General features: G+C 41.6%; 1 protein-coding gene across 4 annotated transcripts in view; it reads right to left on the bottom strand.

Annotated features, from left to right (window-relative positions):
- The window catches only part of LOC144766566 (uncharacterized), an 844,102-nt gene that overhangs the window by 335,725 nt on the left and 493,417 nt on the right, over positions 1 to 14,960 (bottom strand). For 2 of the 4 annotated variants that reach the window (XM_078650369.1, XM_078650372.1), the window contains one exon: positions 10,414 to 10,528. The exons of the other annotated variants lie outside the window; for them this stretch is intronic. The gene's annotated coding sequence lies outside the window, so the exon portion shown is untranslated. Of the gene's footprint in view, positions 1 to 10,413; positions 10,529 to 14,960 lie in introns of those variants that run through there. 4 annotated transcript variants of the gene reach the window in all.

Below are 14,960 nucleotides of genomic sequence, written 5' to 3'. Positions count from 1 at the left end.
ACAGCCCCCACCTGTATCCTCGACCCTTCACTTACTTCCTGCCTCGCAGTGCCCGGTTCAGCTTGGCCCTGCCTCTGAGTCTGCCAAGAGTATGTTATGATTCCAGATTATCAGTTCAGTCCTCTTCCTCTGCATTCCTAAAGCTACTGAACTGCATCAATAGTTTCCGTCATTGTCTAGCCTTTACGGCCCCATGTTAGAGAAATACTGTATTAATGGTCATTTAATATTCTTCATCACGCACTACATGTAGAATAATGCATGGTCCAGTCTTAGTGTCTGTTAGCCTTTCCCCTCCTGACTTCTAGTTTATATCAACATGTTCTCTAAACATCAGATACTAGATACTGTTTAGGTACATGTCGCCCTGACTCTCCAGACTTCAGTCTCTGCTCCTAGCACAGAGTTCGAAGCCCCCAGCTTCTCCTAGTGATACGTCATTGCCAGTTTGCGCGCACCATCAGGTTAGAGGTCCCGGCTCCTTAGGTAGCCCCCTCCATGGGTTTCCGCCCCGTTCATGACATATTCTGTTACGTTTGCATCACATGTCTGTGTATACGCCCTGTTACACCTCTTTTCACCCTTATCTTTCGCGACTGCTACGCGTCACGCCTATTGCTCCACCCACTGCTACGCCCATTGCAATGTAATGCTATGTGTTTGCGTTATGTATATATGCTCATGTACTGTTATTAAAAGTTATCCGTTCCGTTCCCTTGTCCCGATCCTGATCCTGGCAGCGCTGCCAGGGCCCTGCCATCCTATTCCCGTGCAGGTCGTCCTGTTCCTGTCCTTATGCTGTATTAAACCTGCAAAACTCCTACTACCTCGAATCTTGACTCTTATTTATTGAGCTATCTGTTATTCATTTATACATGCAAAAAGAGAGGTATTATTTATTTATTTACCACAATATTCAGAACAATCCCTTTTGGAATTTCCTAACTCAATGTTTCTAAAATTGGAGAGAATTTGTTCAAGATTTTTGTGGGGGTATCGGAGAACACCAAGGGCCCCTAAGAAAATGATTCTTCCAAGAAATTGTGGTGGCTGGGGCATTCGCACTTTATAATGTATAATGGGGCGGCCATGATGCAGATTATGGGGACATTGATATGGGGGGGCAATGCTCCTATGCTTTATGTCATCGGATGTCGATTTATGTGCGTATTAAGGGTGAAGAAGCCAATGGCTGCTTCGTGACTATCTTAGAGCCATCGTATTACAATAAAACAAGGTTTAAGGTTCTGCGGGCAGCCCATAAAGTGTGGGTGGAAATTAAACGGTTATGCAATATTCCAAAGCTGAATTATTATACTTTGTTTATTGCCTCCTGGTTGCCACCAGCAATTTTTAGGGACCACCTTAGTTTTAAATGGAATAGAAAAGGAATTTCTTGTTTAGGGGATTTGTTGGATCAAGGAGAGATGATGGTATTTGCAGCGCTTAGAGAAAAGGTTGCCCTGGACAAGGGAGACTTTTTTAAATATTTACAAATTCGGAGCTTTATGGCTAAATTTGGTTCCAATATGGAAACTCAATTTTGTAAAAATGAGCTAATAGAGAAAATGAGAAAGAAGACCCCGATGGGACTTTATTATCAACAATTAATTGCAGCCCTCCCAGATGATCTGGAAAGCTGTCAACTGAAATTGGAGCCTGCCCACTACCGGGCCGCACCGGTTGTTGTCGGTTGTTGTGCTCCCCTGCTTGTGTCTGAAGTGCTGTGGCTCTGTCGGTGGTCTTCTGCTTTTGGGTGGTGGTGGCTTGGTCGGGCCAGGGGTTCGGTGCCGCCTCTGCTGGGGTTCGCGTATTGACCTGTTCTTACGGGGACGCTTTTTGACTATCTCTCTGGCCCTTCTCTGGCGGGTCCTGTTCATCCAGTTCCGGTTTTCCAGTGGGGTATTGGTGTTTTCCTCATCCTGTTTCTTTTTTTTCTGGTTTTTGGTTGCTTTCCTACTTGGTCCTATCCCCCTTCTGGTGATATTTGTATGGCCCCATGGCTGTTCATTTCGGGATTGTCTTCCTTGATGGGGCCTTCCTCAAGGAGTGCTTTGGGTGTCTTTGTGCCTTGCTGTCAGGCGGTGCTTGCCCGGTCTGTCCATTGGGGGTTCTCCCTGTCGTGTTGGTCTCACGTCTCTGGGCCTTCCTTGGTTCTGGTTCATTCCTGGCTTCGCCTGTTACCATTGGAGCCCCTTCTCTTGCCCCTGTGGCTCCCTTCCCACCCTGTCTTCTGGTGCGGCCGGTGATCTTTCTGTTCTGGTATCCCTTTACCAGTTGTTGGCAGCCTTTGCCGTCCTGTGGTGCGTGCTTGGGTTGTCGGTCGCTACTGGGTCGGTTGGTTCACCTGATGGCAGGTTTCTCATCTGGCTTCTGTTGGCTGTTACTTGGCTTGTACGGGGTTTGCCACTGTCCTGTGGGGGCATCTTGTTGCTATTCTGGGCAGTTTTTCACCTGCCTTGTTCCCTGAGGGGTTGCGGAATTTGCCCCTTTGGCTTTTTGGCACAGTTGTGCTGTCCTTGTGCTCGCTTTTGTTCCAGTTTCGATTTGAGTTCCTAGTTTTGGCTCTGTCTCCTTCTCGTCGGGCCTGCGGACACACCGCGCTGAATGCACCTGTTCTCTTCTGACCTCAGGAGTTAAGCGAGGTTGTTCTTGATTTGTTCCTGGATGGAGGCTCCGGCTTTTGCGCTTTCCTCTGGTCCCTTTGCTTGCGTGGATTCTGGGCTTGTTTGGCCTTTACAGGGCATTTGGCATGTTGGTAGTGCTCGCCTGGGTGCTTCTTCCTTGGTTTCTGCTGCTGCGGGTGTTAGACCTAGGAGCTTTTGCTTGATGGTCCGTATGGTGCATCTGGGGGCTCCGGCTCGCACAGGACAAGGGTTTGTATCCTGCCAATGCTTTCTACATATCCCATGGGGGTATTTGTTTAAGCGGTGCTTTTTATTGTCTCGAGGTGATGGAGTTTACCGGTTCTCCTTCCCCGGGCGGGTACCTGCGCTTTCTGTGTAGATTCTGTATCCTCTTCTCCTTTGCCCCTGGTTTTGGGGAACTGGGGCCTGATGTCTCGGGTTTGCTCCCTGGAGGTGTTGACATTGCTCAGCTCTTCTGTCCTTCTTGCCTTTGGTGTGTTTCTGCCTGTTTCCTTGCCTCCGTGTCAGAAGTCAAAGGGGTCGGCCCTGTTGGGAAGGGATGGGAGGCCTGGGGGGCTAACTTTTGCTTTGGAGGGTTCTGTTGTGGAGCTGAGGCTCACTTTGTGTATCATGTGGCGAGGAAGACCATACTTGGAGTAATGAAGATTACAGGTAAGTAACCAGGGCATCAACCTCCCTCTGGACATCAGAGGCTCACCATTGCTCCAGCAACTTAGGAAGGACCCTCAGATATGGATGTTCAACAAATAGAACAGGCAACACTATCCAACAGCACCTCGAGATTCTCACGGGTAAAGCAGCCACGCTCTACAAATTCTGATTTATTGATAGATATATTCTTTTCTTCAGTATCTAGCTGGTAAGCCTAACAAAAACTCTGATACTGAGCACCTCCTATTGTGTCAATGCAGATAACATCGGTAACTTCCAACATTTGTGTGCAATCAGTCGCCATAGGGTTAAGGCAATACCTTCCACCATATGGATTGTTAACACAGCAACCCTACAGAACAGTCTATAGGAATATGTGCTGTGTATTAACCCCTTCCATGCTGCCGTCAGACATAGGCTGACGGCAACGCTACCTCGCAGGTGCTGCCGTCGGCCAATGGCCGACACGGCCCCACCTGTTTTGCGGAAGTGCCGCACTGCCGCAAAACGGGCGGCGCATGGGAGGGGATAAAAATCAACGTGTCTTTTTAAAATAAACAATTTGCTTCATTCATTCTTGATTAACCTTTCAAACATTTTGCAAAATCTAACATTTGACAAATAAAAATTAACTAGGCTGTAAAAACCCTAATACAAATAATTGTAAAGAACCATATCCGATACTGGGTCCTTTACATCATTTGCTACAATTGTCCTAAAACACAAAAAGTCAGACAATGAATGTGTTTAAAAAGTACATTAGAATATGTTTTTTCAAGTACTTGAACTTGTCAGAGTTGATAATGCATTTGTTCTCCTTATTTCTATTTTATTGCATTAGTCTTTCCAGATTTCCTTTTTATAACTACAAGACATTTCATATAATTATGAATATTTTCTTCTGAAAAAGAAATCTCATCTTATTCTTAACTGACTCTTCTGTGCATCAAAAACAGTACGTAATATGGATTACTGATAAATCTAATATTTAATTGCAATACATTATAACATCTTCAATCCTACATAGTAAGTTTCTTTTAATGTGTTGATCTTGAAACTTCCACATTTGTAGTGTGTCTTATGCTGCACCATGGCGTGCTCTGTTGTGTCATTCATATTTTATACAAACAGGCTTATAAGTCTGGTGGTGATCTTTCCCTCTATTTGATTTAATATGTAGTTTCTGCAGCAAGCACATTAACACACTGATCAACCATAGGATTATTTGGCTCTCAGCTACTTGTCATGGATCCTTTCCTGGTTCACCCATCCTCAATAAGTGAATGAAGTTTCCTAACTACATTTATGTTGCTCACGGTAAAATGTCCTCTGCACTTTTTTGATTTTCTCAGTTGATATAAGTAGGACTTGTGAAAAATGGGTGTGGCTAACTCCATGCAAAAGACCCTCTCTGTTTTATAAGCGATACCTGCTTGGACGATTCACAAAACTTGCAACTGCTATCAACATTACTGGAGGCAAAAGGCGCAAATGAAGTATGTTCACCGGCTAGCTGCTGCTTACAGTATGGATGGTAAGGTTTAGTGTTTGTAATTGGGTTTCTGGACGGCAGAGGTATGCACCATGTCCAAGCAGGAACCACAATCCTAGTCAGGGAAAGTCACAAAAACACCGCAAAGTAATCTGTGCTTACCCACTGGGAGGACGGCACAGAGAGTGTTGCAAAGTATTAATGCAACACTTCCAGCAGTAAAATGGTAAACACCACACAAATGATTCTACACCAGATTAGGAAAACAGCTCTTAATGTAATAAATAAAATAATACCAAGATGACAGAAATCCAATGAGTACAACTTGAGATATGATTTTTTATAGAATAAACTGTAAAATAGTGCTAAGAAGAAATGAGCGCCTAAACGGGACATCTGGTTGTGCTAGATCGGAACAAGTCAAGAATTCAGGCTGACTGCGATGGAATGCAGGCCAGATACCGGGACCCCGTAAGGCCCACTGACTGCATCAATGAAGATGCAGGGTGCAGCTGAGCCATGCGTTGGTGTTCCCCAAGCAGTTGGGGTGATGCTTCGATTTTATCCATGCAACAGCGGCAATCCTTCAGTTCCGAGGGCGATGTACTGGTTCTGAGAAACAGCAGTTCTGGAGGCGATGTGCTGTGTTACTCCAAACAGTAGAGGTGATGCATCAGTCTTCTCCAAACAGGGGAGGTGATGCATCAGTCTTCTCCAAACAGGGGCGGTGATGCAGTGGTTCTGAAGTGGAATTTCCGAAGGTGATACTCTGGTTCAAAGTGCGATGCACCAATCCTGCACCACTTACATGGCAGAGTCCAAATGTTGAAGCAGGCTGATTTAAAGTATTTTATGTCCCTGAGACTTCAGATCAGGATGCCAGTCAGCTATCCCTTGGATTCACTCTGGGTTCAATAATGCAGGCCCAGTCCTTCTCAGCCATATAAGAGAGAGCAACAGGTAGCCTGGCAAGACACAGGCAGGAGTCCAGCAAACAGCAGTCCAGCAGAGTGGCAGTGCTTTAGCAGCCCAGCTGTTCCTCCTCCTGGCAGAGTGGTCAAAGGTCTAGAAGTGCACTCAAGTCATGGTGTCAGAGTTCCAGTACTTATACCCAGTTGTGCCTTAAAACTGGGAGAGGCCTCAAAGAGTTCTTTGAAATGCACAGAGGTCCTCTTCTCCTGCCCTAGCTCCACTCACTACAGGCTTTGCAGCCCTTTGTGTGGGGAAGGACACATCCTATTCAGATGTTTGTGTAAGGCAGTGTCCAGCTGGTCTCTCTCACATCTCCCAGGATTTCCCATGAAGTCACACATAAGCTCCCATTGTGTGTGGCTGGCTAGGGGGAATAAACAAAGCCCAGCTCTTACCCTTCATAGACGTGTTCAGTGACAAGCAGCAGGCACCAAATGGCTAAAGTAGGAAAGTGGCAACTTTCCAAAAGTAGCATTTTCAGCCCAACAATTTAAAATCTGACTTTATTATAAGTTACAATTTGAAATTGTGAGTCCAGAGACATCACAATTGGAAAGTCTATCTCTTTGCAATTCGAAATTACATTACAGTGTAAAAAGGTTATCCCAATGTTATGCTACTTAGAAATAGGTCTTGCAGTGGTATAACATTAATGTGAGAGCTTTTTACTGCCAGGACATGCAAAACTTAAAAGTACATGATCTACCTTTTAAATACATGGCACCCTGCCCTCTGGTTGTCCAGGGCCAAACTTAGGGTGACTTATATATACAGAAAGTGAAGGGTTTATGCCTGGAAGGATGTGTATCTTATGCAAAAGAAAAGAATGATGGACAGAATGATGGACAATGTAAACATTCACCCCAAGTCACCTAGATCTGGGGTTAATCCATCATTTTTTTGCTCATCCCACCACCCCTGTTTGGACCCAGATGTTTATCTTGCCAGGTTGAAATGGCAGTGTAAACTGCACACACAGGCCCTGCTTAAGCATCAAGGAGATGCCCCAATAAGTGCCTCAGGACCACTAATAGCATTTAATGTACAGGTCCTGGGCACATGTAGTGCACTTTAGTATTGACTTATAAGTAGAATCAATATTAAAATGTTTAGGGGAGAGAGCACAAGTTTGAGCTTGAGTTTAAATCATTTGTAAAGTGCGCGTTCACCTGGCGGTTTAATGGCGCTATGGTTTACTGAACCTCAGAGAGCAAGAATATCGGGGGGAGTAAGGGAGATTTATAGTAGAAAGAGGAAGGTTTTTAGCGCCCTTCGGAAATGAGAGTATTGAGTAGAGGGTCTGAGGTGGACCGGTAGAGAGTTCCAGAAGGTAGGGGCAAGTGTGGAGAATTTTGAGCCCCTCCACTTTTTGCGCCTAAAGCGGGGAACTGTCAGCAGATGTTGGGAAGACGAGCGCAGTTCCCGGGCGGGGGCATAGGCTTTAATTTCCGAGGAGATAAAGGCAAGGGCGGAGCCGAGCCGAGCCTGAAAGGTGATACAGCCCATCTTGAACTGGGATCGTTCTCGAATGGGGAGCCAGTGCAGGGATTTTAGGAGCGGGTGACGTGATGGAATTTGGCCAAGTTGCAGACTAGGCGGGCGGCCTGGTTTTGGACCAGCTGTAATCGCCATATATTGTATGCGGGCATGCCACAGTATAAAGCGTTGTCGTAGTCTAAACGGGAGATGACCATAGCCAGAACGATGAGATTTAGGGCAGTGAAAGAAAAGAAGCGGGAGACCTTATGGATAGTACGAAGTGAAAGAAAAGAAGAGGACACCGCTGAGCTCACCTGGGAGTGCAGTGTAAGCACTTTAGCACTGGTTAACACTTGTAAAGTGCTAAAACTAGCCGAAGCGAGGCCACGAAAAGTGGAGTGGATGGGCAAAAAGTTAGGGGAAGACCACCATAAGGCTGTCAAGTCTAACATAAACTTACATTTCTTTTGTACTGTAGTTTTGATTTTCTTTAACTTTCAACTGTAAAGTATTTTTCATAATATGGCTCCCCTTCAAACAGATTGTGCACTCAAAGTGTAATCGGACTACTTGGTGATGCAGAGACCCCGTGCTGTAATAGTAAATGTATATGTGATAAAAAATGAGACAAGTGTAGTTGAAAGATACCGGACGTACACCTTGTTTCTGAGCGTTATGAACACACAAGTGGCCAGATATATTTGTTGACAGGAGATTTTAATAAAATGTGAATTACACAAAAGATCTGGCCTCCCTCCTGCTCACCTTCGAGAGACCAGAGTGTGGCAGGAAACTCTTTAAAATGTGGAATTACTACTCACAAATGTGCTTCTTACCAGCCCCAACTAATGTTTTATGTTATCTAGAAGGGGTTTGAAATTGAAATATGTTGCAGGTGATGAAAACAAACAGTTGACAACGATGATAGCCACTTGTAAACATGTTGTAAAAATCTGGATTAACTGGCATAATTGTGTTATATTTAATTAAAAAAAGAATTGAATTTTTTTAATGAATTCTTCTCTTTCATCACATACTCTGTGAAAGAAGGGATTGTTAGTGTACTTTTCATCATTAGGTCAGCTGATTTAAAATGTTCTTAAAGTTGTGGAGAATGCTTTTATGCATATATGTTACATTTTACAGCATACTTTTCCCATTAATCAGATCAAACCCATGACTTCTGAAGGGACAGTAATAAAATATTTTAGTAACTTTGAAGTGTGACTGTCGTTGTTTCCCTCCCTTTGAAGCTTCCCTTCCTGGAGACATCTTTGATCAAATGAGGGCAAAGCAGTAGATTTTTCAAGACAAATTCTCTAAACATTGCCTGACATGGTATAAATATTACAAGCAGTTAAACGAAAATTATTTCAAATGCCTACCATTATTCCAAATGTAAATGACATCTTACTTCACTTCAGATTCTCATCTAGCAGCCAGAAGCTCACCCTGAAATATCACAGGAAACCTGCTGAAGGTGCTCTTCTTGGCCCTGTCAGCCTTATGAAGCCTTATCCAAAACAGAGATGGGCCAATCACTGCAAGCTTGAGCCAGAAGCCTGGCTCTGCCTCTGCCAGAGGTTCACTTGGAACCGGGAAACATCCTTTACAACAAAACTTTTAGCACTTTTTACAACGCAGGTTTTACAACGAAAACCATTACAACGCATTGCACTGGGGGGCGCTCTAGGATAGGGAATAGTTTTAATGTACTATCCAACACCTTCCCTACTATCCACGGGGACTGGAGTTGGAATAGTAAATTAAACAATTAACTATCCAGTACCCCAAAGCGCTATGCATTGTAACAGCATGCGTTGTAAAAACTGCGTTGTAACAGCATGTGTGGTAAAAGCATGCGTTGTAATGTCATACATCCCTTGGAACCTCAAGCCTAAAAGAAGCAGAGCTTTGATAGGGTATGTTTAAAAACACTCACTTTTAATAAATACTTCTCAATGCAGAGATGTAATAGGATTTACTGAGGTGAAACACTACTGTGTGTAACAGAAATGCCCTTTTTTAATTTTGAAAACACTGTATCATATTGTAACATGATGTTTCTTGCATGATTTACATGACACTTATTTTCAGCCTGGGCTAGCAAAGCCTGATCCAACCCTTGGCATGGCTCTCCCTGTTAAATTGCTGGCTTGCCCACCTCAAATGTAAGAATAGTACTACAATTCAAAGTTTAAAAACAGATGGAATCATTGTTGTAGGCTTTTCTTCCAGCATTCGCTGACTGTATTGAATGCAGAGCTCCTGCCTCCTGCCTGTGTAAGGAGGTGAAAGCAACTTTGATTGGAATGAAGGTTGGACAGTGAGCAAACACAGAGAGAAGAATCCTTAAATCACCTTAACCACAGTAGTGATATTTTTTGGGATAGTCAACAAGCGACTCATACTGTTTACCTTTACTGCTGAACGTGAACTCCACGGTTATTCACTGCAGGAGTCTGAGAGGGCACTGTACACAACCTCCAACTGAAAATGGGTCTGTTGAAAGCCAAATCAGAATTTAGGATAGTAATGGGGCTGACCTTTCTTCACCCCATTCCAACCTATATTCTGATAGGGTGCTAGCTTGAAAGCAACACCTCCAAAGCAGGTTTCTATCTTCAGACATCCTGCACTGATTTGTGCATGCATAGCATGTCTATGTCTTCTGGATGTTTGAGGGGGTCCCTTTTTCATATGTCGTTACTTTTTACCTTTTCAGCAATGGTAACACTTTACTACTACCGGCTTATCATATACCGTTGGCGTCACAACGTCTCTACTAGGATTCTGTTTTTCCGTCTTACCTCAGGTAAGATGGTGTCAGCCCTTTGGGGCACTTTTCCCTTTTCAAATTTAGAATTTTAGTCAAAGGTATATTGGAAAAACAACAAGAAACTGAGGGGTTGAGGCAAAAGAAGAACCACACTTGAAAATAATATTGTCGGATATATATAAGATACTCTGAGTGGTGCAGAGAACCTAGGAGTGCAACACCTCTCTACTCCAAAATGGAAGATTTCCAAAACACAAAATGCAAACAGCGGTTCGGAACTCACAAATCATAATGTATTGTATAGAATGCAAGAATTTAGCAAGAGTCTTTTTATCACCTACAACAGCGATCACAGTTCATGGGTGAACAAGTAAGGACTTCCGATTTCGACATTTACTTTCTTAATGTATTCGTAATTGAATATTCTCTCATGCAAATTTACATCAATGAAATGAATAATAAAATCCAGTAGCCGACGCGTTTCATCCACAAAAGACTTCTTCAGGGCTACAGAAAACACATAAATCAACATTTTAAAGTATGTACATATAAGTTAGACAAATCAAAAAAATATTTTTAAAGCAAAAAATACATACTTAATATTATTACAATACTGGAGAAGACTCCAGACAGAACGTCAATTCAATTTTCATGTGATTAACAGTGCATGCTGAAACTAACAGTTTATAGTATTCTATTTCATCGTGGCTTGAGTCTACATGATGAATACAATCATTTTAGAAAATATTTCATAAAGCATACCTCTAAATTGTATGTGATATTCACCAGATCCATAACATCTACTGGCACTGTATACATCCCAAAATTGTCAAGTTATGTGGTATATAAATTCTGCAAAATGTATATTGCTAAGCACGTGGGACTTAAAATTTACTTGGCTAACAGAATGTTATTAAAATTACTAACTAGGATCTTAACATTGATCGCTTGGCTCATTTGACTCAATGCCTGCTTTCTTTTTAGCTCTTTTCTGCTTCTTCATCCTGTACTTTTTCACGTATGAAATATTTACCGAATGACATGCTCTCGATATGATACGAACCAATTGAGTCTTAGACTTTAGAGACCGAAGAATATATTTTTAGATGTTTTTGTGTTTATGAGTACTTATGGTCGTTTTTCTTTTTCCCAGCTTAATTACTCTTTTCGATTATATTGAACTTTTTTGCCCAAATGTTTTGGCTGATTTCCGAAAAAGTGTCTAGAATTTATTTATTTTTGTCCTCAGGGCACCGAGGCAATTTTGAGTAAACTGCCTGCTCGGTACCAGGCGCACTGTGGAGTGTACTGTTTCCTCATGAATTTTTTGAGGTTTTTATCATTAGTTTCTCTTGTGTGATACTTGGGTAAATATTACTTCTTCTCGCAGGTTCATCTTAGGTTTTAACAAAAGGGTGTGTTTCTCATGTTTTCATACTGAATGTTTCTCTGGGAATACATATTTGGCTCATGATCCCTTTTAAAAAAATATTATTTATTACATTTTTCAATACAATTTACAGCAATATATAACCCATAGTAGGGTACATATTTTGTTTATTTCGATTTGCATTTTCGTGCAACATGGTGGGGGGACAGATCCTGTACAATACAATAATCCATTATCAGCAACATTAATCCTTCTCAAGATTTTTCTAAATATTTTTAACCTAAGAGCTGTACCAAATCATAATAGCAAATGTTATCCAACTTAAATAAACTAGTGTGCCTGTCCGATGATTACCGTTCATGTGAAACCGTTGTCTGTGTAGTGTGTGCAAACTGCGAGGTATATGAGCCGGTGTAAATTTCGATGGTGGGGGGAGGTGGCACAGTGTAGTTTCCACTCAATAGACTAGGTGCGTCAGATGCACATTCTTACAAAGAGTCACAATAAATATATATTGTAAAATGGGAGAGTACCATGAACATACATTTTTGTCATTGCTACACACTAATCAAACAGAAATTCATTGGCCAAACCACTATTGTGGACAATCTCTTCTTTGGCCATAATAAAGAGGATTTAGTGTTTTTGTTGAACTAGCGCGACGTGTTTCGGTGGGTTAAAATGATCTTATCACCTTCTTCAGGAAAAAGGCTTGTCGTCTCTCACAGTTGTGCATTAAAACTCTAAATTAACTTTATCCTGGTGAAACAAGAGACTGTCCACAATAGTGGTTTGACCAATGAATTTCAGTTTCATTAGTGTGTAGCAATGACAAAAAACATTTTATTTACTGGGATTCTTTTGTAATAAGGTGCATGATTTTGTGAAAAATCTAGATGTGCCTCTTTCTATAGAGAGATATTCTGCTTTGAAGAAATCCATGTTTCCATTATAAGTTAAAAAAATCATTTTTTTTTAAACTGATTTACATAGAATAAATATTCATATATTGGCTTTTGAAAGCAGTTAGAATTATATGGTGATATTGGCATGCTTGGGATGAATGGTGCATGATTTGATATCAGTTTGTTCAAACGTCTCCAAAGGGAATGGTTTATTTTTGACCCACTTATGCCCTAATCCAAGACACGACTGGGGATCGCGCACGCCAAAGGCTCTATGGCCAGTGCAAAAATAATTGGCGAGAGCGGGCAACCCTGCCTGGTGCCCCGCTAAATTTTCAAGGACAGCGAGACAATGCAACCTGTTCTCACCCAGGCCAGTGGGCTGGTGTATAGTGTCTTTACCCATCGCAAAATCTTGCACCTATGCCGAACCTTGCTACCAAGGCCAGCAGATAGTCCCATCCCAAGGTATTGATGGCTTTCTCGATATCCAAGGCAGCGATCCAGTGTTGTTCGCTTGTAGTTTGGTCCCATTCTAACAATTTAAGTCGACTGAGGTTTAGCCTTGTGTTTTGCCAGGGATTAACCCATTCTGGTCCGTATGTACCAATAATGGGACAGCGTCCAGTAGCCTGTTAGCTAACAATTTACCTAAAATGTTATAGTCCGAGTTTAATAAAGATAACAGACAGTAAGAACCCATACGGAAAGGGTCTCTACCAGGTTTCAGGCGAACCACAAATAGTGCTTGGCGAAGAGGGGGAGAGAATTAACCCCTAATAAATGATTCCTTATAAATGGCTTGTAAGTGAGGGACCAACTGTGTTGAGTATGTTGTGTAAAATTCTGAAGGCTAGCCATCCAAGCCAGGGGTCATAGTCCCTCTTTATTAACAAAGATCTCTTTCCTTGGGGTTTCCAAGGTAACTTCCCCCTCTTCAGATCTGTTCATTAATTGTTGCTGTAATATGTCTCAAACTTGGCCCATGAGTGTGTGGTGCATTAAATAATCAATTGTAAAATTTAATATACACCGTGATGAACAAACAATTGAGATTGTTGAGTTTTTTAAATATGTATTGCTTAAACTTACAGCCTTGAAAAAGTTGTCAAACAACAAAACACGTGTCCTCTGTTTCAGTTTTAGATTCCTATCAGCTTGAGTGCTTAAAGAAATAAAAAGCTCTGAGCATTCCTGATTCACACGGTGCCTTTGTATTTTTGGACTTGAATTCATTGATTATCCATCATTTGTTCTCTTGAACACAACTATTGGACCTGTCAGATTGATGGACCTTGATACTTTTAGTCAGCGTTGCTCTTTTTATCATGTTATGATTATTAGAAAGTTGTTCCTCACTGAGATCTGTTAAACACTAGATTAGAGACGCAGTGTTGTATGTTCATTCAAGCAAAGGTTATATACTTTTTGGTTGAATTCATGACTTCTTTTGAATTTGTATTGTTCAGCTGAATTATCTGACCACTGTCACTACTTTTTGTTTTTAGACTTTTGGTAACTAGCCCACTAAGTCTAATATTTCAGCAGAAAAAAGAAAAGTAGCACTATAACACAGTATGTACTATGGTGCATCGTAAATACCCTACCCAAAGGCTGGCCATATAGTGCAAGCCTATAAAGATATTCTGCGCAGGAACAATGTATAAAACGAAATATCTTAACTTGAAAAGGTTCAAAAGAAACTTCAAGTTCCTCTTATTGCTATTCTAATCTCTAAAAAACTAAATTCAATTTGACTCCTTCCAACAAGAAAAGTTGACTTGTTTCAGTCAATACTATTAAAAGGCCCCCTCAGGACTGAGGAAGTCAAGGAGACTAATATTACAATGCTTAGCACAAGGTTTAAATACTGCAGGTTCTAAATTCCACAGGTGAAAGCGGTGCATAAAGTAGAAAGATTTAGGAGAATATGAAGGGGACAATAAATGATAGGGAAGAATACCTTTTCACCTCCTAGTTTGTCTAATAATTATTTTCCGTCATTGACTAGAGAAGAAGTCTACGAGGCAGGGAGGCTGGAAATTTGTATATATGACCAGGTGATTATTAGATGGTGATGGGAACATGCAGACACAAATGAATTACAGGAAAGAGACAATGTGGTACCTTAAAGATGTGGAAATACAATGAGAAGGAAAAAAACTGTTGATTTTGATAGCTGTACATCTGGGTTAAAATGAATGGATACAGTAGACTTGACTGAAACTGATTTATGAGATTAAGTAAGGGCTGTTTGAGATAAAAAAACTTGTTGGATGGGAGTACCAATGATCTTGATACAGCTAATAATGAGATTGGTATGGAGTGGGACTGAGGAGACATGGGTTATCATGATGACAAGAAAGGAGATGAACAGAGTGTGTGTTTTGGTCAGTGACAACAAATTGGTTAGTACAAACATGTTTTAAAGTGACGTGTTTCGAAAAGATACATTTAATTTGCCCTCAATAGTGATGGAGACACTGGTTACTGTGTGAACATTCAAAAGAAGAGGAAAGAGCCTGCAGTTGGGCGGAAAGAACACCGCCTGAGGAGGGCTTTCTGGGTGTGAATGGTGCTGAAAAAAGAAGTAAGTGTGCTTTTATAAAGTTTTTCTAAAACTTAGACATTGCTCCTTCTAATG

This window comes from Lissotriton helveticus, chromosome 7 (genome assembly GCF_964261635.1).
Source record: "Lissotriton helveticus chromosome 7, aLisHel1.1, whole genome shotgun sequence".
NCBI lineage: Eukaryota > Metazoa > Chordata > Amphibia > Caudata > Salamandridae > Lissotriton > Lissotriton helveticus.
This window is presented reverse-complemented; position numbering and strand designations above follow the sequence as displayed.